Below are 24,205 nucleotides of genomic sequence, written 5' to 3' on the forward strand. Positions count from 1 at the left end.
TGCTACTCAGTTATATGTAGTCTATCTCACATGCCTCCCAGTTCTCTATATTATTGCTATGTTACTCTATTATATGTAGTCTATCTCATCTTGCCCTTGCCCGGAACCATATTATCTTCCCAATTTCCTGCTTTAAAATCATTAAATGTAATTTAAATATTTTCTGAAATGCATTACCTCTCTCCTAAGTATGATCTTTCTAGAGACACAGTTGGAGTACAACGTATTCCCTGCATGTTTTTTTTTATTTGATTATGCTAAATAATAGCTGGTCAACAGATTGTAATATTTTTTTTTGGAGAGTAGAGGTAGATGAAAATATTGGTCTCTGGTCCGGATTAAGTAGTACTTTGTGCATTATAAGTAGTTGTGTATAATTGAGTGTGTTTCTGAGTTCCAGTAAGTTTAAATGTTTTAGAGGCAAACAGTGGTGGGTTCTATAGGGATGATTTGCAAATTTGGCAATTTTGTCATAGCACTGATGTAGCTTAAAAGTTGTGCTAGATGTTTAGTTTTTTAGTACTGGAGAGCTGTATAGGAGGGTTGGGAATAGACAGGTTGTGGCTAGAGTTGCTTGAGCTAAATCAGTTAGGAAAGGTAAAGTATGCCTGTTTTTTATGTGTTTTTAACACTTTTAGAATATGTTGGTCAAATTTCAGTTGGTCTGCTATGGTGAATCGCAATACTTTTGTTTGTGATACAAGTTTAGTTTAAGTATCATTCTTTGAGTTTATAGAGAAGAGTTTTTTTATGGACATTTAACTGTTTTTTGGTAAATAACATAATTTTTATTTTTGGGAGTTGAGAAGGAGTTGTTCTTTCTCTAGCCAGGATTCAATGGATAAGAAGGCTTGTTGCACTAGTTACTGAAGAGTAGACAGACTGTAAGCTGTGCAGATAACAGTAGATAAGCTGTGCAGATAACAGTAATGTCATCCACATTGATGACTATTGATGCATGCTTAAATACAGTGTGCAAGTCATTTATGAAGAGACTGAATAGAGGTACACCTAGTGTGAGGAAATTCAATGGGAGATGAAAAGGATGTGGGAGTAATCAATCCACCATTTTAAAGCCTGGTACCTTTTTTTAAGTCAATATGAAATCAAAGAAGTACAGAGTCTGTTAGACATAATATGATACAGTTGTGAAGGAGTTTTTGGTGACTGACAGTATAAAATGTTATAGATTGAGAGAAAGTGTGAATATCAGGTTGACAGACTTTCTATTTTGGTTAATTGTGTTAATGAAATTTAGCAGTGCTGTAGTAGTGTTGTGACATGCTTTAAAGCCATGCTCTGTAGGGGAGAGGAGTTTGTTCTAGGACATAATCAAGAAGCTGAGAGTGGATGCATCTCTCAAGAATTTAAGATGAGGTGACAAAATTCCTATGGGTGTATAATTTGACAGTCCTGTGGATAGGCTGCCTTTATTTTGATGGATGACAAGGGATTTTTCCAGAGTTGAGGGACATAGTTTTCTTTGATGGAGTGGTTGATTATGATGGCAATGGAGTAGGCTACTGCTTTGGCTGAAATTTTTATACATTCTGAAAGGAGCTTGTCAGGGGTCTGTATTAGTGACTTTTAGTTTCAGTAAGAGTTTCTTGAGAAGGGAAGTTAAAACTGGTTTGAATGAGAATTGGTTAGGGTGACTGATCAATTGGGTTGGAAATGGCATGCAAATGGTGGTAGTGTTAGTTATTTGGAAGGCTACAGATTCAGTGAAATCATTGTTAAATTGAGAAGCTATGGTTTTCGCTCTGATATGAAGTTGATGGAGTGGGATGAATTGTTTTGCCAGAGTTTAGGAGTTTATTAATCAAGGAACAGAATACTTTAGGGTTTGTCTTGTGTTTGTCTGGGACCAAAGAATATATATATATATATATATATATATATATATATATGTGTATATATATATATATATATATATATATATATATATATATATATATAGTGGTGGTGGTGCTGCAGTACAGTTTTTGCCTCACAGTAAGATGCTGTCTGGTTCGATTCTCAGCTAGAGTGTCTTCTGTGTGGAGACATGCGTGAATGGACGTACCTTCGTTGAAGGTTGCACGTCAAGGCAGGCAACTCGGCATGTAAAAATCTACTGCCAATCATTAGCGGACCGGAGTTCCGCTGTGGCGACCCCTAACCGGGAAAAGCCAAAAGACACAACATATATATATATATATATATATATATATATATATATATATATATATATATGTATTTTTTTTTTTTGGTTTTTGAGTATCACTTTTTTATTTGCTGTTTGACTTAGATGCCTGTTTTTTTTTTTTCTAAGTGATGGGAGATTTTGTTTTGTAGCTATATTTTTAGACCTGATCCCTTTTCTTTGTAAGTTGTTTGGTAGTCTAAGATAGCCACATGGTGGTTTAACTTTATGTTTTTGTCCTTCCATGAGCAAGCCTATTTATAATATTTAGGGAGTGCTATTAAATTATAAGACAGCAATGTCTAGTGGCAGACTTTTAGTAAGTTTAAGTTCTTAAAGTAGTAATGGAAGTTTCAACTTGAACTTAGATAATTTTTGTACTTCATTAAAGTGATTAAAGTGATGTTTACAAAGTGTTTGGGTTTTGTGTCTAATTACACAAATAGCAAGGTGGTTACTAAAAGTGTCTTACATTGTATTATAAGAAGTATATATTTATAGATGGGAGACTAGAATCTAGTTTAAGTTAGAACATTTTACAGAGAGTTTATTTTATCTTGTTGGAGAGTTGATAAGGTGGGTGAAGCTGTACAGTTGGATGCCGCTTGTTGGATTTTCTGAGTTAATGGTGAAACAGTCAATATTTACATCTTCTAGAATTATTTCTTACTGCCCTATATTGGCAGAGATGCAGTAAAGGATGTCTACCAGAGCTGGGATATTTTTGCCTGGAGGTATATAAATGCCTATGATAGATATTGTTTTATGGGTATGAAGTTTGAGAGATCCTATGAGATCTTTATGAAACTTGATAGGGGGTTGTGATTGAGAGAATTGTCATATTTATTGTTGTAAATTATTGCTACACCTTTGGACTTTTTATTATCTGTCAAGCCTGGGAAGACTGATACCTGGTAGTAGCATTTCTTCATTTTTATTGTATCGTTTTAGACAGTTTTCAGTGGCTATAAATACATGGAAAAGTGATAGGATATCCAAAAGTGTATTTCTGGGGTTTTATTACACATACATCTAAGGTGAGAGTGGGTTCTTTTTAGACCAGTGTAATTATGGAGGTGAACAGTGGAGGTAGATGAGTTTATAGGAGGAGATGTTATACATTGAGTGGGTCGTGGGTTAGGATGGATGCCACCACTTAGTAGTACTGTTATTAAGGTATGATGGTAAGAGTAAAACCAAGTACATTCTGACAAAATGTTGATAACTCCAACTAAATCAAACGATACTGCAGGAGACTTCTTATACTTCTCCTTTCTCTCTCTAAAACATATATAAACTTGGTATAATCACAATTTGGTCTACTGCTCTTTGTGCTTCAAAGTACCTCCTGCAAGTATTGGCAGCCTTATAATTTATACTTTTTTTGCCTTAAACATAAAGCTTTGTAACAAATTGCATTATATGTCAGTCATAAATCATCTGTTTTATAATGTAAGATTATGTGGCTCTTTTATTCTAATGTTTTCTATTTCCATATCAGGGATAAAATCTTTATGAAACTGTGATTAACTTATTTTGACCTAAAATGTATTTATGGTTATTGTCCTAGATGTATAATGTATTTCTTTGCTATTTACTTATTCAACTGAGGAGCTTTTCTATCAGGGCCTTCGCTAAAAATGGAGCAGCTTGTCTACACACTCAAACCATTCTGGTAAACAAATTCAATCAATAAATAAATAATGTTGCATTCCATAAGCTCCAGTAGTAGATTACAATTAGAGAACAGGTTGACACTGATGTTTGCCAGACAATTTAGAAAAGTAAAAAGCTTTGTGGAGGGAGTAAATTCTAATGTATACTCTACATTAGGTACAAGTTCTAACAATGATAGAAAAGATACACTTTTTTATCTGAAGGGAAATAGAAACTTGTAGTTTTGGGAGTGTTTTGTTCTTTTTGGAAGAGACTAGAAGGTTAAAAATCAAGAAAGGGAGAATGGTCCATGTTACGCATCAGCTGTAAAACTGCTCCACTTCAGACAGAAACTCAATTTTTTTTCACTACTGACCTTTATTTAGTTACGTTTGTAGAGCCAGGAATACTCCAACTGAGGGAGTGAGTTGTCTTGAGGAAAAAACATCTGTGCACTGGTGAATATGGGTGGCAGGTACTTTCTGAGTAGTGTAATAAGGTGTCCCCATTATAGAATCTACAGCTTGTTAAAGACCAGGGTCCCATTTTCCCAAAATGAGCTAATTAAATAAATGAATAAATAGATACTATCATAGACCAATATTTTAATCCCACTGGGTATTTAAGGATGCAAAGTTCATCTGTGATAAATGAATCTCCTAAGAACAATTTATTCTTTTTAGGCTGGTTGAGATAGGAATATGCATTTGTATACGTATATGCGTATGCATATGTACATATGTACGTAAATGCGTATGTATATGTAGACGTAAATGTGTATGGAAGTACTTTAAATAATATAAACAAGGGAATGCCAATGTATCGAACATCAGCATGTAAAAATTAAAATTAAAAAAAATGTATAGATGTCATTACACATGGTCAAAGGCATAACCTCGGAGCATGCAACCATAACAGAATGATTTTTGCAGCGAGCACAATGTACCGTCATGTAGAGCATTGTGTCCCCACCCCCTGCTAATTATAGATTTGAAATCCAAGATCGCACAATACTAGGGAAAGGGCATATTCCCTAACGCTAGGGATTCTGCAGTCTGGAACATCTATAATCTATTTGTTTTGTCAACTAAAGTGTATCAACAAAACAGATGTCAGTCTTATAGACTGATGACCACATTAACCAAATACACACACCAGTTGTCAAAAGGAAAAACAGATGGCACAGCTGATTCAAACTCAAATGACCACACATACAGGCTTTTTTTCATTGCAAGATTGCTGTGCAGTGGAGATGAAGGATTTTGGCCTTATTGCATTATAATATCAGAATTGGAATATGTATAATTAGCAGGTTGTGTTGGTGGTGTAGGGGCCACCTGCAAAAACATGTTGAAAGATTTTTTTTTTAATTGGCTGGTGATCAACAAGTTGTATTCGATCACTTACCATTTGCTATAGTGAATTTTTAATGACGGGTCATGCACACATATGGATAAAGATATATAAAATATATATTACACATATATAGATAGATATCCACCCACAACCCCCTATTTCCATTTTTAAATATGGGGTCAGGGCGTTACTTCAATAGTGACAATCATCTATAGCCAATGTTCACACCACCAGGCACTGCTAACCCTGTGTGTATATATATATATATATATATATATATATATATATATATATATATATATATATATATATATACAAATATATAGGTATATATACATTTAGATATAGATATAGATAAGCAGATATATCTATATACATATATATATATATATATATATATATATATATATATATATATATATATATATATATATAGATAGATACAGATATCTAGATAAGTACTGTGTGACAGTCTGTCTTGAGATTTTACCCCAACAAAAACCTTACAGGGTATCTAGTATTCCATTAGAATAAGTTTCATCACTCAGTGTTATGACTCTCTGTTATGGAGGCAAAGGGATTTTTTCAAATATCTTATCACTCTGATTAAAATGTATTGTTGCATACTAAACAATGGGGCATAAATGAAATGGTAAAAAAGTGGAGAGTTAGTTTTTTACTTCTGCTTCTTTATTCTTTTTTGTTATGCTAGCACTCTTAATATTTGAATGCCTATACTCAATAATTATTCTCCACAATGAGACATTCATTTCCACAAGGCCACAGATTTTTTGTACAAGAAGCAGTACCATTATATCACCAGTACTGGAGTTACCGAGCTTTCTTTTATTTTACATAAATCTGCTTTCATGCATATGTTGTAGTCCCAACATCCTCTGTCTGCATCCTACAGATAACTGTGCCAGATCTGTTGAGATACCCATAGTCTCCATCAGAGTGCTGCTAAATTGCATGCAGTTTGCATTCCCTAACATGTGGACAGTCAGAATACTGACTAACCCTCATCTTATGCCTTAATCTCTGCGACTGACTTTCCTGTCCTAAAGCACTATCTGAACTTGAATCACCAGTACAACAGACATGATATGTTCTGCATCATTCTGTTGGCCTAATGAAAAACTGTTTTACATCTTCATCATTAATTTCACATGTTCACTTCCATTAAAGCAAATGCCTTTACAGTCATCATATACTACAATAAGGTGTAGAATATCAAGGGATTTACCAGCAGAATGTTAGGCTTTGTATATAGCTTTTGATAATTTCACAAAAAGTAATACAGTATCTGAAAATCAGTACTTAATAAATAAGAGAGCGGAAATCTGATTTCAGTTGCACCTGGCTTATCTTTCACAATGCAGTATTCTGCATTTACTTATGGTTTGCGAGTGAAGAAAATGTCTGTATGTATTATTTTCATTTGTACAGATATTTGAATAAAAAAACAAAAAAAAAACAAAGAAAGAAGTCATGTTGCTTAGCCAGCTGCTTTGAAACCACATAGAAAACATTATTTTGATAATAAAACACATTTATCATTTCTTTATTTGCTGCCCAAGCTGTTCAGCATCAATGGCAGTTATTGAAAGTAAATGTTAATAATGAAATTATAAGAGAAAAAGATTCCATATGCTTCTCATTAATGTAGCATTTGAAAAGGAGTATAATATGCATAACATGTAATAAAGAACAACCGAGAATGTATTATTACTTCAAAAATGACCCTGCATTTGGTGATGGCAGTGTTGGAGGTCTAACATGCCCATTACAAAACTGCTATGTATTTAAATGATTTACTTGCTCTGACAGCATGGAACTGGAAGCATCTGTTACAGATATTTCAAGTACATATTCAGAAATAAATGTAGAATTTTTGAACTAAGAGAAACAGCTGTTATCTGAAGCCCTTCATTCTCGAAATATTATGCATAGGCTTGCACCTTCATCATATGCAATGGCTCAGTCAAGCTTTTCTAGAAGTTATAAAGTATAGTATGTAATCAAATATATTCCTACTCAGAATAGCATCTTGTGAGTATCTTTTTTTTTTTAAATTAAGGCCAGGAAAGTAGGATTCAGACATTTATGTGTCATAAATACCAAAAGAAGCTAGACCACAGCCATTCTCATGAATGCTGCCATTGAATATTTAAGGGCAGGAAACCGAAAATGAATGCTTATACATAATCAGCGGCACAACAAAAATATGCCGTTTCCGTCTGTTGTCTACATTCCTGATAAAAGAAAGATGTTCTGCTTTCTTACCTCCACAACATTTCATATAGTAACAATGCTTGAATAACATTAATCAACAGTTTGATTTAGTATGTTCTGGTAGCACTACATCTGATATTAATGTAAAATTATAATGAATAGCAAAACACCTGTTATAATTTTTGACAAAAAATACATTAACTGCTGCAGACAACATGGAAACAAATGTTTGTATTTAAAATGTAAAGGACTACAGCAACAACAATTTAGTAAAGGACGACTGCAACAATAATTGTAGATGCAGTTGTCTTTCAAGTTACATTCAATTAAATTAAATTGAAATTTCTAGCTACTTTATCACTTATTCTCACTAATTGTCTCAGTCAATGATTTTCTAAGAACCAGTTCCACTGGAATGAAGGCATAAAGCTCAGACTATCACCCAGATATATTGGGTGTATCAGCTTGGCTATGTGATGGAGCTAGCATGAGGAAAGTAAAGAGTGCCTATCTTGTGTGTCAGTCCAGGTTGCAGGGTGCCAAGATCCCTCATAGAAGAGATGGCAGATACTAATGTAACCTGGAAATATGCATACAGCTTACCTAGCTGAATCAATGTAGTCTTCATCTCAGGTGCATGGGAAAGTGCACTCACATGACAAAGCTATAGTGGGCCTTGAGGTGGTATGCGTCTCATACAATTCATCCAAGATATGAGTTAGGGCCATACTAATAGAACCACTAATGCCTGATTATACTTCAGCTCCAACAGCCTACTGTCACCCATGAGGAACAAATGGCTTGTAGAGAGACAGAGTGATAGAGTACATGGGACTTTACTGTTAGCAGGCAGCACGCACAAAAAGAACAAGAACAAAATCCACTTTGGATAGAAAGATTTGTGTTGCATACTGTAGCATTTTGTTTTCTGGCCAGATGTTTAGGAAGTATTATGAATGATATATAAATTCCTTTATTTAACTGTTGATCATACTCAGTAAATGTTTATATTGACTGTTGGTCCATAAACTTTATGTTAGTTATCTTTTAAAAAGGGAGCCTGTATTTCCACAAGCTAAGCATGACAATTAAAAATAATAATAATTTAGTGCTAACAAAGAGAAAACTAAGTTGTGAAGATGATTCAGAATATTAACAGTTAAGTGCATCCATTAGGCCAGTACTCTTTCCAGCAAAAAAAAAAAAAAAAAAAATATGAAAAATCCTTTTATTTTTCCACAAAAGTGTGTTTGACTTTATCAGTCATCATGTCTGTAAACACTAGTTTCAAGACTCACCTCATTACTTACTTATTCTGTGTTAACTGGGTTAGTCTCACTCAGTTCCTAGCCTTTTTTCAGGGTAGACCTAAGGTGGTGTTTATACTTCGAGGGGAAATTTAGCCAGGGCATTGTGGAACTTCCCCTACTCATCACTGTGAGTGGAACAGATTTTGGAGGAACACTTTCTGTTTCTGTTCCGGGTACTGAGGCAGCCTGGAGAAATGGGAAGGCAGATGGAGAGAGAAGGAGATGGTGGAGTGATGAAAGAAATAAAGGAGAAAGAAATTATCAAGACCAAAGAATGTGTGCATGATTCTGAGGAAATGTTTCAAAGAAACCTGTTTGATGGTGGTAAGTCAGCAAATGATGGATATATAATTATAAACCTTCAGTTGGGAGGGTTGTAGGATGATTTACTTAAAGAAATGGTGAGACAGAGTGAGGCAGAAAATGAAACAGCTGTTTTCTGTGAGGAGAGGCATTATGGATGATGCAGAGGCAATCCTGAAGAATAGTGGTGAGATGGAAAAGAAAAACTATGTAGAGAAAGTAAAAGACAGCAAAAGTGGAGTAGCAGAAAAGACGGCAAAAGAAAATGAAAACTGAAGTACATGATAAGGATTTAAAGTAAAGAAGACAAAAAAATGGACAGATATGAAGCGTGAGACCATTTAATAGCTTCTTTGGGTATAAAAGCCCATGAGTTAATAGCATTTATTCTTATTAACCAAGAGACATTTTGAGACATTATATTTGAGACTGTTTTTCCAGTGGAATTTTTCTTGGAGAGTATGACAAAAAAAGAAAGACTGTAACCCATGGAATCTTTATGTGATAAAAGCATTTAACAGGGAAAAAAAAGAAGATTCATGTACAATTTCAAACAAAGGTAGAAAGAGACACTTTGAAAGGAAATTTTAAAGCTTTATGCAAAAATGTACCAGACGCTGCAAAAATGTATGGCAAAAGGCTGGACTGTAATGTTGTGTTAAAAAGAAAAAGAAAAAAATATAGACATACACCAAGAATGATTAATGTGAAGGGGAAAAGGGAATTGTAAAATATTGCAGATAATTAAAAACATTTTTATTTATTTATTTATTTTGGGGGGGGGTGTAGAAAAGAAGGACATTTGATAAGAAACTATGACAAAAGAAAATGTTATATTTGTGGGGTATTGGGACATGACACAAAAATGAAACTATGACAAAAGAAAATGCTATATTTGTGGGGAATTGGGACATGATGCAAAAAATGGGAATTGAAATGTTATCAGTGTAACAAAATTAGACATTTATGGGTGGATTGCAGAAATGTAAACGAGTAAAGAAAAGCAGAAAGAGACGAAAACAAAGAGAAGAAATAGATAAAGAATTAGATGAGAAAAAATAAAAAAAGAGGACATGGCAGAAAGTTCTGAAATAAGTGAAGAAGAAGATGTAAATTGGGAAGAAGTAAAGACGGGAAGTATTCTATTGGTAAAAGGAAAGGAAATAGATGAAAAAGGCCATTTAATGCTAAAGTCTGGGGCTTGGTTAAGGTGTTTGAATCTCAGTTTTAGGAAGGAGATCAGTTAGACTTTAAATGGCCTATTAAGAAAGCTAGTTAGTTAATAGCTATAACCTTATGAAACTCAAATCTAAGGAAAAGAGAAAATGACATTTTAGAGTGCTTTCTCTAAATATGAATAGTGTTAAGAATATTGTAAGCAGAAAGGAATTTTAGAGTGATGTAGTACATGTGATGTAGATGTAATTATATCTGAAGACACAAGAGTTTTAGCAAATGAAGAAAGATTACAAATATAGAAAAGATCAGTAGGAAAGATAATCTGGAATTTGGGAAATGAGAGATGTTTGGGAATAGCCATGTCTGTAGAAATACAGTAAAGATAGTAGATGTAGCTTTGGTAAAAATGGAAAGGTTAACCATTGTAGATTTAAAATAGAAAGAAGAGGTATATAGAATTATAACATTATATGCTTATACTAATTATAAAGAAAGGAAAAGCTTATTTAATCAAATTTTATACTGTGTAGTGATACATAGGAATATTATAATAGCAGGGAATTTTAATTCTGATTTAAGAGGAAAGTGCAAAAAGCAAAAAAAATGTATAAGAAAATGTTAGAAGTTGTAAGATGTGGTAAGTTAAAATTTCAGGCCAAAAATTCATTGACTTACGAAAGGGGTATGTATAGAACTGAGATAGATTATTTTATACTATCAGAAGATTTAGTTATAGGAGAAGGGACTGTAGTTGATTAAGGATTTTCCCATCATCTTGCAATAGTAACAATTGAATATATAAAAATAGGCAAAGGAATAAAAAGGATAAATGAGAAAGCTTGGAATGAAAAAGGAAATAGATTAGTAAAACAGTTATGGAATGATGATATTACTCTGAGAACATTTTAGAAAAATTAGTCTGAATAGTGGATGATATTCAATGAAAAATATAAAACATGTTTTTCACAATGGCAATATGATGTGAGAAAAGTAGAGAAAGAAGAATATAAAGGAACATGTAGCAATGCATTTGAAGATTTAGAACATAATGACAGAAACTACTTTGACATAGAAAAAGAATTAAATGAAAGAAATCAAGAAAAATATGAAAATTGTTATATTAACAAATGTATTTTATTAGGAAGAAAAGAAGTATTGAGTTACTTAAGCAGATTAGTGAAGGAAAATGGTGGTGTAATGAGAGAAATAAAAAAAATGTAAATGGAAAATAGAAAGAACTCAGGAAAAGATTAGTGTAGTACAATTGGTACAACAAATGTTTAAAGAAGGTAGTAAAAAACATGCCCCTAGACTTAATAAAATCTGTGTAGGCATAGTGTAGAGTCTACATGGAATGTTACCATGTCTGTATACACGGTTCACTCCTAGCAGCGCACCATGCATGTAAATCATGGTGCTTTGCCAAGGGAGAGCTGTGGAACACGGTTATTGAATCAGTATAGGGAGTGTGGTGTTAACTGTGTCTGTACATGAGTAACACACTGCCTGCACTATCCAATTGTATTGTAGCAATGTAATTTCATTTTTTTTTATTTCTTTAAAAAGCATGTTTGTGCGGTGTGGCACGGAGTGCAGCAGTGCTAAGTGGTGCCGAGACATCTGCCAGACATCTAAAAATAGAAAGCAGATATATTTAATTATGTATGTAAAGGTCAAGTTTAAGACTACCTGAGTGGGTTTGCACAGAGCGGTGCTCAGCAGTACTTAAAGGTAGCACAGAGGTATATGTGGAGGTATAATAGGTAGAAGTGCATTCACTCGAGGCACTCCTTAAAATGGAGAACATCGACATCTGTACAGTGACAGAGACCTGGTTCAAGGCTCCAGAGAGCACCCCTGTATTACCAGGCTATAATTCATACCACACCTTTCAGCCACCTAACCTGGACTGAAACACTAAAGGCGGAGGCGTGCCCATATTCATTAAGGATATCCACACCTCCAGGCTAGTTGCTCAGCATAATGCATTCGAGATTATCCAAGTGCAACTAACTCTGGGCAAGACTGCAATCCAAATTATAACTTGCTACAGATCCCCCACCATGCCCTAGGATTCAGTGCTAGCTTTGTCCCCCTCTCACTCCCTAAAGAGCCCATCTCTATACCGGAAGAATGCAAAGTTCCTGCAATCAGGGCTGCACAGGTAAAAAACACCCTCTCCAAAGCCAAGAACACAGCATCCATGGGACCTGACAACATGCCAGGCTGCGTTCTACACAAACTGCAGAATGAACTGGCACCCCACCTAAGCACCATGTTCAATCATAGCCTCACCTCAGGCTTTGTGCCCATGGAATGGTGCACAGTGACAGTTATCTCACTCCACAAAGGGGGGTCCACCATGGACCCTGAGCCCCATTAGCCTAACAAGCCTGGTCTGCAAGGCCATGGAAAGTATCATCATGGATCGTATACACAATGACATTGGTACTCTCCAAACTCTGGACCCCACCCAGTTCAGGTTTGTAAAAGGCAGATCATGCCTCCTGAACCTGATAGACTTCTTTGAAGCAATCACCAAAGCCGTAGACGAGGGTAAGGTTGTATACACAGCCTATCTAGATCTCGCCAAGGCTTTTGACACCATCCTCCACTCTGGAATTATAGATAAACTCACTAAACTAGGTATAAATCCATATGTCACAAGATGGGTTGCCAACTGGCTCACTGTCAGAACCCACACTGTGAAAATAGCAGACTCCAAATCCGACTTCAGACCAGTGACAAGTGGAGTACCACAGGGTTCAGTCCTGGGTCCTCTCCTGTTTTGTATCTACTTTTCTGAAGTACAGGCTAACACAGAAGGTCATTGGCTAATGAAGTTTGCAGATGACTGCAAACTAGGAGCCATAATCAAAACTCCTAATGATATGGACATCCTACAGAGGGGCTTCATGGAGACAGATGCCTGATGTCAAAGCCATGGCCTCAAGCTCAATGCCAAAAAGTGCATTGTCATCCCCTTTGGTAAAAACTCTGTACCCATGAGCTACCACATATGTGGTAGTCTACATAACACTGAAAGTGTGATAAGACACCTTGGGACACGGGTGGACAGTAGTCTCTCCTTTGATAATCACATCACCACAGTAGTCAGGAAATCCTTCTACGTGGCACACCTCATCACAATAGGTTTGACATCCAGGAAAAAAGAGATCATTGTTCCCCTTTACTCATCACTCATTAGACCCATTATAGAGTACAACGCCCCTTTTGGTATGTACCTCACAAGACATCTACAACAACTGGAAAGGCCGCAGAAATACCTCACAAAGAGGATTACCATCCTCAAACAAATGCCCTATGCAGACCGTCTCAAAAAACTGCAGCTTTACTGCGTCGCATATCATCTACTCAGAGACGATCTCTGCCTAACGTACAAAGCTATGTCAAATCCAGAGCTGTTGGACATGCTCCACTTAAAGAAATCCCAATCTCTCTGAGCTACATGCTTAGAGACCTAAACCTTGTCATTATAATAAACAGAACATGCTGGAGGGATAGATTCCTGTCCCAGAGACTTCCCATACTCTGGAACAAACTACCTATCTATATCAAACAAAGCTCCTCATTAGCACTCTTGAAGAAAAATCTTGATGATTGGATGGAAAATAGGAACTTTACCCCGGGAATCACCTCTGTGGCTCTGCTCGATAGGGGCACAGGAAAATAATTTTCTTGGGTGGCGAAAGCCAGGGTACCTTTTTGGCTAGGCTTATATTGACCCTAGGGCCAATAGCCTAGTACCTACCTATGAACCTATGAAATAGAATTCCATATATCTATGTAGCTAAATGAGTAAAGTTATAGCCTCATGTGGAATAGGTGCAGGGTTTGAATACATGGAAGGGCAAGCTAGCATTTTTGTTCAAAATATAAATTATGCAAATTATATTTAAATACTGGCTTGCTGCACTCAGCTAAGCTCTGCTAATACCTGCTAAGACCTGCTAAGCACTGCATAAACAAAATAACTGCTTGGCTGGTTTGCACACTGCTAATCAGTGCCAAACATTCTGTGTATTCCAGTTTTTGCACTGCTTAGCTCAGCCGTGCTGGTTAGTGTGTTGCTAAGTGAAGGAATGTGAACATACTGCATAAAATAAAGGAAATCATAATAATAATAATAATAATAATAATAATAATAACAACATAAAATAAAATAAAAAAAATGTGTAAACCTTGGTATGGCTGCATGCCTTGAGTGTCTGTGAAAGGTTGCTGCAGTCAGTTAATACATTTGATGCAGTTGACCTCTGCAGTCACTGCTATTGGGTTCTTTCCCCATGCCTGCCAAGCAAGGCAGGATAGTTGTTTACTCTCTGTACAGTACACATACATGTCTCGCATGTATCACACTGTCATGGAATGTAATTACTTTTTCATAATCCCTTTGTCACAGATGTATCATCAACATGATTATGTAAATAGAAAAGTAACACTACATCAGCCCACAGTATACCTTGGTAGTTATATAGGTCCACCTGATGTGCAAGTGTTCTGTGTAGTTGTGTACCTGGAGGTGTTACTGCTTGGCCCATACTGTCCCATGTGGATAGCTTGAGTGCTATGTATGTGCTACAGCAGTTATAGAGCATGTTTACACATGAAGAAAGGACAGACCTGTGGAGTAGATAGCAGTACTGTTGTCAACTATATAGCCTATAATGGTATTAATAGACTGTATTTATCTTTCTCCCCACTCCTTATCTTCATATATTTATTATTGCTATTCATTAGCTCTGGTTTATTATTAACATATGTTGCTCTATAAACTTTATTTGGGGCTTGGGTTTTATTATTGTTATGTATTACAATTGTTGCATATTAACATATCTTGTTGAATTACTAGTTCTGTTGGTCTTGTGCCATAACTGCTACTGGCATGCTGTTAATATACTGACTGTTCTGTTATTTATTGTTGTTTTTCACATAATATGTATTGAAATGCATTATTTTCAATGTTCTGGCATGCTGTTATTACTGGTTTTGTTCATAACTAATCTATATGTACTGCTTTACCTCCATAACCACTGCATGTCAGGTTAGGCTGGTTCCTGCTGATCTGCCTATTCTACCTCTGTTGGCCATGGCACCAGGTTCTAGCACATCTGCGACCCAAGCCGGTGGTGCCCTCTCCACTGGCCCTGCACCACCTTTGGGTGGAGCCACTTTAGGAATGGGGTCTGACCTGCCCCTTGGAGCAGTGGTGGAGGGGTGGTAGTCAGCCAGGTTCAACTAGCAGCCATGGTGCGCAGGATTGTTCATAGTGTCTATGAACATTGCCTGCCTCAGATTGAGGTGTTGACTGTTCAACCCAGTGGGGCAGGCTGGCAGTGAAGAAGCAGTGTCAATTGCCCATGGGTGGGGATGTTAGTCATGCTCCTGCTACCTGGAGGAACATGCATCTCAGATTCCACAACATCCTGCCCATCCAAGGTGTTTGCCCCCCTCATGTGTCACACACTGCCCCTGTCTGCTCTCTTGTCTGTCTGTAATTGCATCCTCTCTTACCCAACTTACCTCCCCACATGTACCTATATCCCTTCCAACATTCTACTTTGTCTTAATTAAACAAAAAAAAAAAAAAAAAGGGGCATCTGTCCCACAAAAAATATTTCCACAAACATAGCTCTCTGTTTTGCACACATGTCTACTGGACACAACTAATTTGGTCCAATTGGTCATCAACACATTTATGTTGTCCTCACCCCTCTCTATGGGGTTTGAGAGTCCAAATTCGTCCACAAAATCTGTCAAAATGCACAGCTGCTGCTGTACAAGAAACGGAAATCTATGGTTCTTTCCTACACCCTTCCTGCACATCCCTTCCTGCCTTTCACTGTGTTTTTCCCCCCTGATTGTCCCCATTTCACCACTGTCCTATCAACCCCTTTTTATTTTCTTTATTTTGTTAGTGTGAGTTTGCACAGAGCTAAGCGGAGCGCCACACCACATCAACCAAATCTGCTTAAATGAGCAGTGTTAGACACATGTACAAAATAATCACCCCTGCCATGTTTCAAACCCGGGCCCATGTCAACTACAGCCTACTGCACTAACCTACTAGGTCAAACAGATCTTAAGTAAAATAGGTGTTTCCAGCAATAAATACTGATTACCACTGACAGACTGAAATCAAACCTAATGAGAAAAATGGAAGTGTACCTGGTACTCTGATGCAAAAATACACCAGTAGACAGACAAATAATAATGGCAGTACATGAGGCATTGGATGGCAGGTATAGGTTCCCTTTTACCTGCAACATCTTTAAACACACCTGCTAAGGCATCAATGGCACAGTACATGTGTTCTACTGGGACCCTGCTGGAGAACAATTGCCTTTGAAAGCCATGCATGTACTGATGGATGCAGATAGCATGTGTCGTAGCCTGTATGTCTGCAGATATATCTGGCAACTACACCTGCTCCAGCACTGACTCAGTAGTTGAGTCAGTTAAATGCCTTGCATATAGAACATTTTGCCATGCACAGTCCTGGGTTTGAATGCAGTGTGCTGCATGTCAACTACATTGTTGTGAAGACAGCAAGTAATGACTAAGTTATCCAGTTTTAATCTCCATACGTTACTGCTAGTGAATTATCTGCTACCCAGTTTTGCAAGTCAAATACATTCAGGTAGGGACACACTGCACATATCTGTATAGCCTAAATATATGTCACATACTACTCAGGTATTGGCACTGTTGCATAACAGATGTACCTTAAGCACATGCCTTGATTGGACTGTAAAGGGTACCCTTATCCTGGCTTTGTTGTAATGACAGGACTGACACTGCTACCACAGTTGCACATACAGCTTGTTGGCATTCAAAGTGTTCACACTCCCCCTATGTGTCCTAGGCTACAGCAGCAGCTGCAGACTGGGCCATACATGAGTGCATGTTAAGGTAGCTGCTACAGACTGACCATACCTCCCAACCCCCTATAACAAGGGATCCAGACACAACCATACATAAAGGGTGGAGGCAAAGGCCCAGAGATAGAGACATGTTCACAGTTTGCTCTACAAAGATGGCTAGTTGATACAGTAGCAACTACTGCATTAGCATGCATATTCTGATGGGTATGAAGTGTGATACTCACATGTCTGTCTGTCCTTACTGACCTCAACCCACAATGTTTACCAGTGAACTGCCAAATGACCACACTGTCATGGGACACTGACCAAACATATGAGGCAAAACTGTGGGCATACTTCATACATCTCTACCATGGACAGTATTTGTACCTATGATCAGTGATGTTGTAGTCCCTACACCTCAGTAATGTCCATCTCAAAAACTAAGAAAGAGGCCAAGGCCTACATAAAGGTCTTATATATTGCACTGTGGTGCCATGTCATTGGCAATGATAGTGCAATTCAGCTGTTTTGGATGCAATTAGCAATTCAGAGCCACAGATTGGTGCAGAGGCATTTATCTGTTGATGAGCATTGCCTACAAAAGGCAAGCAACTGCCTATGAGGAACAGGTCTGTAAGTGGTTTTAGTCACACAGACAACGTATGTGCAAAGCATTTGCAGAGGAATGCTTCAAAAAAGGAATACATCACTCTACCAGGTATGTACTAGATTTCCCCATAAAATGGGATGCAGATGGAATGATGGAGGTATGAGGAATAGGGATTAAAACAGTAGGCTTATATTAGATCTATGATATTGACATGTCAGTGACTCTCAGCTGTCCAAAACCAACAGACATGCCTCTAAACTGTCCCTGCTTTGAATCACATCTCTGCTCTGTCCCTGTCAATCCCTCTTACAACGGTCAGCTTTTGTAGTAAAGACAGCGGATTACATGTAAGACATAGTGGCATTAAGTAAGGGTGTGCACTCCTGTAACATCAAACAATGTACTCATTCACCTCATCTCAGTCTGTCAATTTCACACATAAATATTACTAACATTTAAAAGTGTCCCTGAATGTCCCTGATGTATTCTGGCTAATTCCCTGTTTTGTGGACATTCGTCCTTGTCTGGTTGAGAGCTATGCCTAACATACTTCTCAACCTCCTACAGTAAGAAATCAGGACAAAGTGATAATTAATATAGGTTCATAGGTATGTAGGTGTTTACTAGGTTAATGACCACAAGGGCCTTTTTAAGCCTAGCCATCAATCCCAAATCTCTGATAAGTTCTGCTACCCTTGATAAGTGTAAGCATGGGGCTGGGACCTGAACCATTTACAGGTTACCTGTGTCCATTAGAGACATAGGTGCCAAACCAAGTATGAATTTCTGGTTTCCCATCCAATTGTCCAAGTTGCACTTGAATTGGGTTAGGGAGGAACTCTGATTCACATGGATGGGGAGCCTGTTCCATAGATGGGGTAGTCTCTTCGATACATACCTCTCTCTCCAGCAGGTCCTATTTATATCACAGGCAAGGTTTAAGTCTTTAGAATGGGTAATTCTGGTGCTATTTGTTTTGTGGATATAGGGGGAAAAAGGCACACACTCAGCTACAGAGTATACATATTGGCCAAACAAAGTAAGAGTGTGAATAGACTAACATATATTTTGGTAGCATAAGTGAGGGGTCTGACGGGTAACAGATTCTGTTTTAATTTTCTAACAACTACCATCAACAATTGTACAACCATTGGTCAGACATCCGTAAGTTTTTGCAAAAAGGACCACCTATATGAGGCAAACATAGTGGCATTTTGCAAACATCTGTATAGTTGAAAGGTATGATGCCTACAGGGAACATATATTATAGCAGGTCTGCATTGCTGTTTGTCAGTGTGGCACACTGGTATTGCTGGACTGTCCCCATATAGTTGTTGTAATAGCATACTGCTATATGTCTGACAGTGGCCGTATGATATATTAGTGGGGATTTGCCCATAGAGGACACACAAGTGTACACTGCAGTGATGGGTGCAGAGACATACAGTAGAATATAACATGGCACATAGGGATATTACCCAGTATTTTTACTATCTTGGTGATAGCCACACATGTAGTGTGTTACCAGACTGTGGATGTATGACATGTGATGGAGCAGTGGATAGTGCAGGCCATTATGGGTGTGTAGGGTCTGGACATAGTGGACATCCACATATCAGGTCCTGTAATGTGTTCCCCTCTTGTTGTCTTGCAGGAATGATGTACCAACGGAGGCATCTACCAATTTCATCTGCAGAGAATGATGCTATAGTGGATGACTCAGATTCCACCATCACATCCTACTTTTAAGAGGTCACTGCAATCATGAACAGCAGGCAGCATTGTAGGATGACCTTGTGAGGTCTGTTAATCAGATTGGCCAACAGGACAGGACCAACAAGCAGGTCTGTCACCAGGCCACAGATAAGGTCAATGCCACATGTCAAAGGGCAGCTGCTTTTGCCAGGGATTGTACTGCCACTGGTGAAGGGTCTGCAACAGAACAACCACTCTTGGCCACAGAGGAATTCCTGCAAAATCTAAGATCAACCAACAGCTCCCAGCCATGCATCACGCCATACTACCTGGAGGTGGGTGCCACGGCATTCACATCAGAGTAGCATCCAGTTAAGCTTACTGTGTTCCCCATTATAACACATTAGCAGTCATCATGGCAGGCTCTACAGACTAGTACATGGGTATCAGGTCTATCTGCTTTGGGGGGGTTGTCTTTTACCACAGCTGTGCACAAATACTCAGAATGTCAGCAATATAGCCAGTATCACATTAGCTACAGAACATATGGATATATGCACATATTACCTTGTAACACTGCAACATTTGGTGTTGCTGACAATACCTCTCCCTCACCTTTTCATAGGTCTTTCAGGTGTGGCCGAAGTCCATGGTACTGTACCTGATAAGCGTGATACTGTTGTTTTACAGATCATATATACCCTATGAAAGTTAAGGGCTATTTTGCCTTATGCACAACTGTTGTGCTTAGCCAAAGTAAAATGGTTGTATGTTCCATTTCGGAGCAGTTTACTACAGTGCATAGCATAGAGAATGACAGGTGTGTATTTCTACAAACATTAACATATTCACACTTATAGATATGAGAAACTAGGCAGTGTGCTATACATGAAGCAATTACTCCAAGATGCCCATTCAAACACAGTAGGGAGCTGGTACACGTCCGAGGCAGTGATGCTACAACTGGCATATAATTCTCAAGATCGGTGTACTCAGTTTTTTGTGTTGTTCTATCACATACACTGTCATATTGCATAACTCACAGGTGTAGTGTACTGGCAACATTACCCAGATGTAGGTGACGTGCATGTTATACAGGGCCTGTGTTGTGTGTTGTGTGTTGTGCATGGGTTCAGAGAAGAGAAGATGGGGGACATGTAATGCAGTTGTGGATCCTCACCTGTATGAGTCTGTGTGGATTACCATACATAATAGTGCAGGTGGTAATGTGCTGCTTTTGTCTTCCTTTTCACAGGTGACTGGGGGGGGTGGAGTCTGTCCCCCTCATAAACTGAGGGAGGGTGGCCTAATGGTTAAGGTGTTTGCTTTACAACCATAAGGTGCAGGGTTTGAGTCTCACAAGGGATAATTGGATAGGCTTAAAATGGCTTGGAATGGCAGTTAGCTTAGTACTAATCTATGAACCTATGAACCTATGTCAGTGTCTCAATGGACTCTGATGATAATGTTGACCATAGTGAGGCACAGGTGGGGTTGTCAGTGGCTGAATCTGTCCCAGCAGTTGCCATCCCTATTCTGCCCCCATTGTCCCCACACACAGTCAGTATGCCCACATATACCCAGTTACCAGAGCCACAGATATTGGACAGTCAGAGGGTAGTGACATAGTACAGGACAGTGTGAGAAATATGGTGTAAGTGAGTGTAGACATTGGTCATGGCCAGAGAGATGGTGAGATCCAACACAGGCAGATTGATAGGGGTGCTAATAGGAGGACTGCTGGCCATCCACCTCCTGTTGCAGGTGTCACATCACGGTCACTCACCGCATGTTTCAGGCTGTCATGGAGGCACAGGCACATTCTGAACGCAACATCAGATGGATGCTTAGGGTTATGGATGCAGCACAGTCTGACATCTATGACTGCCTCCACCATATTGGTGACTCCCTGAACAGTTTAACTGATGTACTAGACATACAGTGGGCTGAGAAAATGTCTGTCTTTGAGTGCACATTGTCTGTGCTGGAAAATCTGGTTGGAGTTGGGCATTGGATACGTGGACGTAGGCCAGCAACACCATCTGCTGAGAGTCTAAGTGGCCATGCACCCCCACTCTCTCATAGTGGCAGTACCTCTAGCGCTACAGAGGAAATTGTGCTGTCCACACCACGACATGGCAGGTGATGGGCCCATGGTCCTTGGCGGTCCCTTGCAAGACACAGGCCCTGCAGACAACAGTCACCTTCAGGTACTAGCACCGAAAATGACCTTGGGCATGATGGTGCCCATGGTAATCCTGGTGAAGCTAGTTCTCATGTTCATGGCTAGAAATGTTGAATTGTCCACTCTACCATGTATGGTCCAGAGCTGTCCTCTATATACACGTGTAGAGCTAGCACTGGGCTTGACTGTGTACACACACACACATACTCCAACACCACTGTTACATGCAGGTCACCGACAGATACACACAGCACCACTCCATGGCCCATCTGACCAGCACCCCTTTCTGACTTACACATATGCTGTCAGCTGTATGGCACAGCCTAGGCCTCTGGCACCCCCACACCACACCCTGTGCATGTGATGATACCTGTACCACTTCCCTGCCATCCCTGCCATCGATGAGGGACCTGCATATTCGTGTCTGATGCAGATTCACTTTATATCCTCAAAATACTGAAATGTTGAAATTCAGTATTTCGAGGCTATAAAGTCTAAACCTGACAACAGCAAAAACTAAAAAGCGTGAAATTCAAAATCTCGCACACCGGATTTGTATTGCACTTCCACTCCACACACACACACACCTTCCTCCCCACACACAAACACAAGCTCTCTACTACATAAAAGCAGGGGAGCAAGCCCCTGCGCCCCCACACCTCTCCTACTTAAATATTCTAGCTCTGAGGTTGCACTACATACAAAAACACACAAAACACCACCACACAAGCTACATTCTCCTCACACACACACACACACACACACGTCACAGCAACAAAATGCACCAACACTTGCTACAGCCCCTACACAAAACCCGTAACAAATACACATTTACCTGAATCCACAACCACAGCAAAACTCCGGAAGCACTAATTCAAAATCTCCGGTGTGCGAGGTTTTGAATTTCATGCTTCTGAGGTCTTGCTATTGTCAGGATTACACTTTATGGGCTCAAAATACTGAATTTCGATATTTCAATATTTCAAGCTTCTAAAGTGAATCCCGTCTGATGCATGACAGCATGACTATATAACTTTACATGTGTTTGTGTAGTGCAGTAGTGTTATGCCATGCCAGTAGTTGTGCATCACGACAAGTACTATATGCTGGCATGTGTCATGGCTACACATCAAATGTTGTGCATCTTTGTTGCCTGATGGTACATTGGTGGTAGCACTACAGAATGACAGGTGTGCCATGGACCTGATCATAGGAATTTACTGGGCTATTGGCCCTGAGGTCCTTATAAGCCTACCCAAGAGTTTAGCCCATGCATATACAAATCAGCACCCAATGCCTCTGTCCAACAGGAACACGGGTGGAATCAAAAGGATGTATTTTCTATTTCTCATCCATTTATCCAGATTGTGCTTAAAAAGGGGTAAAGAGGTACTCTGCTTGACATGGAGAGGGAATCTATTCCATAGATGGGGTAGTCTCTGGGACACAAATATGTCCTGCCAGCAAGTCTTACTAATGTCACAAACCAGGTTGAGGCCACTCATGTGGGTTACTCGAGTGGAGCTTGACCTGAGATATGCAGCAGTCCCATCAAGGTGGCTTCCAAGATCACCTTGTATGCCAGACAGAGGTCACCTCTGAGGAGTCTGTATGAAACAGAGTAGAGGGATAGGGCTTTTAGCCTATATGTGTATGGTGGATTTTTGAGGTCCTGGATTCTCCTGGTGAGGAACCTCTGTGGTGTCTCCAGCTGCTGCATGTGCTTTGTAAGGTACATGCCAAATAGGGCTTTGTACTCAATGATGGGCCTTATAAGAGAAGAATACAGGGATGTTATGACCTCCTTGTCTCTGGATGAGATACCCTTACTTATCAGGTGGGCCATGTATAAAGCTTTCCATACAATGGGAGCAATAGGGTGATTAAAAGTCAGACTGCTATCAATCTGGGTGCCCAAATCCCTCATGACTAACTGAGTGCTTAGAACGTTGTTATTAATGTGATCATTTGTGGGGACATCTAGCTCCACAAATGGGATAATCATGCATTTTTTTGCATTCAGCTTGAGACCATGTTTCTGGCACCAGTCATTTGTTGGGTGAGAACCTCTTGAAGGATGTCTATGTCACTAGGGGAATTGATGACAGCTCCCAACTTGCCGTCATCTGCAAACTTGGTCAGCCATAGCCCACTGGTTTTGGCCTGTACCTTAGAAAAGTATATCCCAAATAACAGAGACCCCCAAGACCGAACCCTGGGGTACACCACTCAATATGGGTCTACTACTTGAGGTGGCTTCCCCTATTTTGACCAGGTGGGTTCTATCAGTGAGCCAGTTGGCTACCCATCTGGTAACACATCGATTGATGCCTAATTGAGAGAGTTTATCTATTATGCCTGAGTGGGGAATAGTGTTGAAGGCTTTGGCCAGGTCAATGTAGGTGGTGTGCACTGTCTTCCCTTCATCCATGGCTTTGGTGACTGTCTCAAAAATGTCAACCAAATTTGACAGACATGACTTCCCCTTGATAAAACCAAACTGTGTGGGATTGAGTGTTTGGAGGTTGCCAATGTCCTTGTTAATGAGGTTCATGATAATCCATTCCATGGCCTTGCAGATCAGACTAGTTAGGCTGATGGGTC

This window comes from Protopterus annectens, chromosome 5.part1 (assembly GCF_019279795.1).
Source record: "Protopterus annectens isolate FY-2018-M chromosome 5.part1, PAN1.0, whole genome shotgun sequence".
Taxonomy (NCBI): Eukaryota; Metazoa; Chordata; order Ceratodontiformes; family Protopteridae; genus Protopterus; species Protopterus annectens.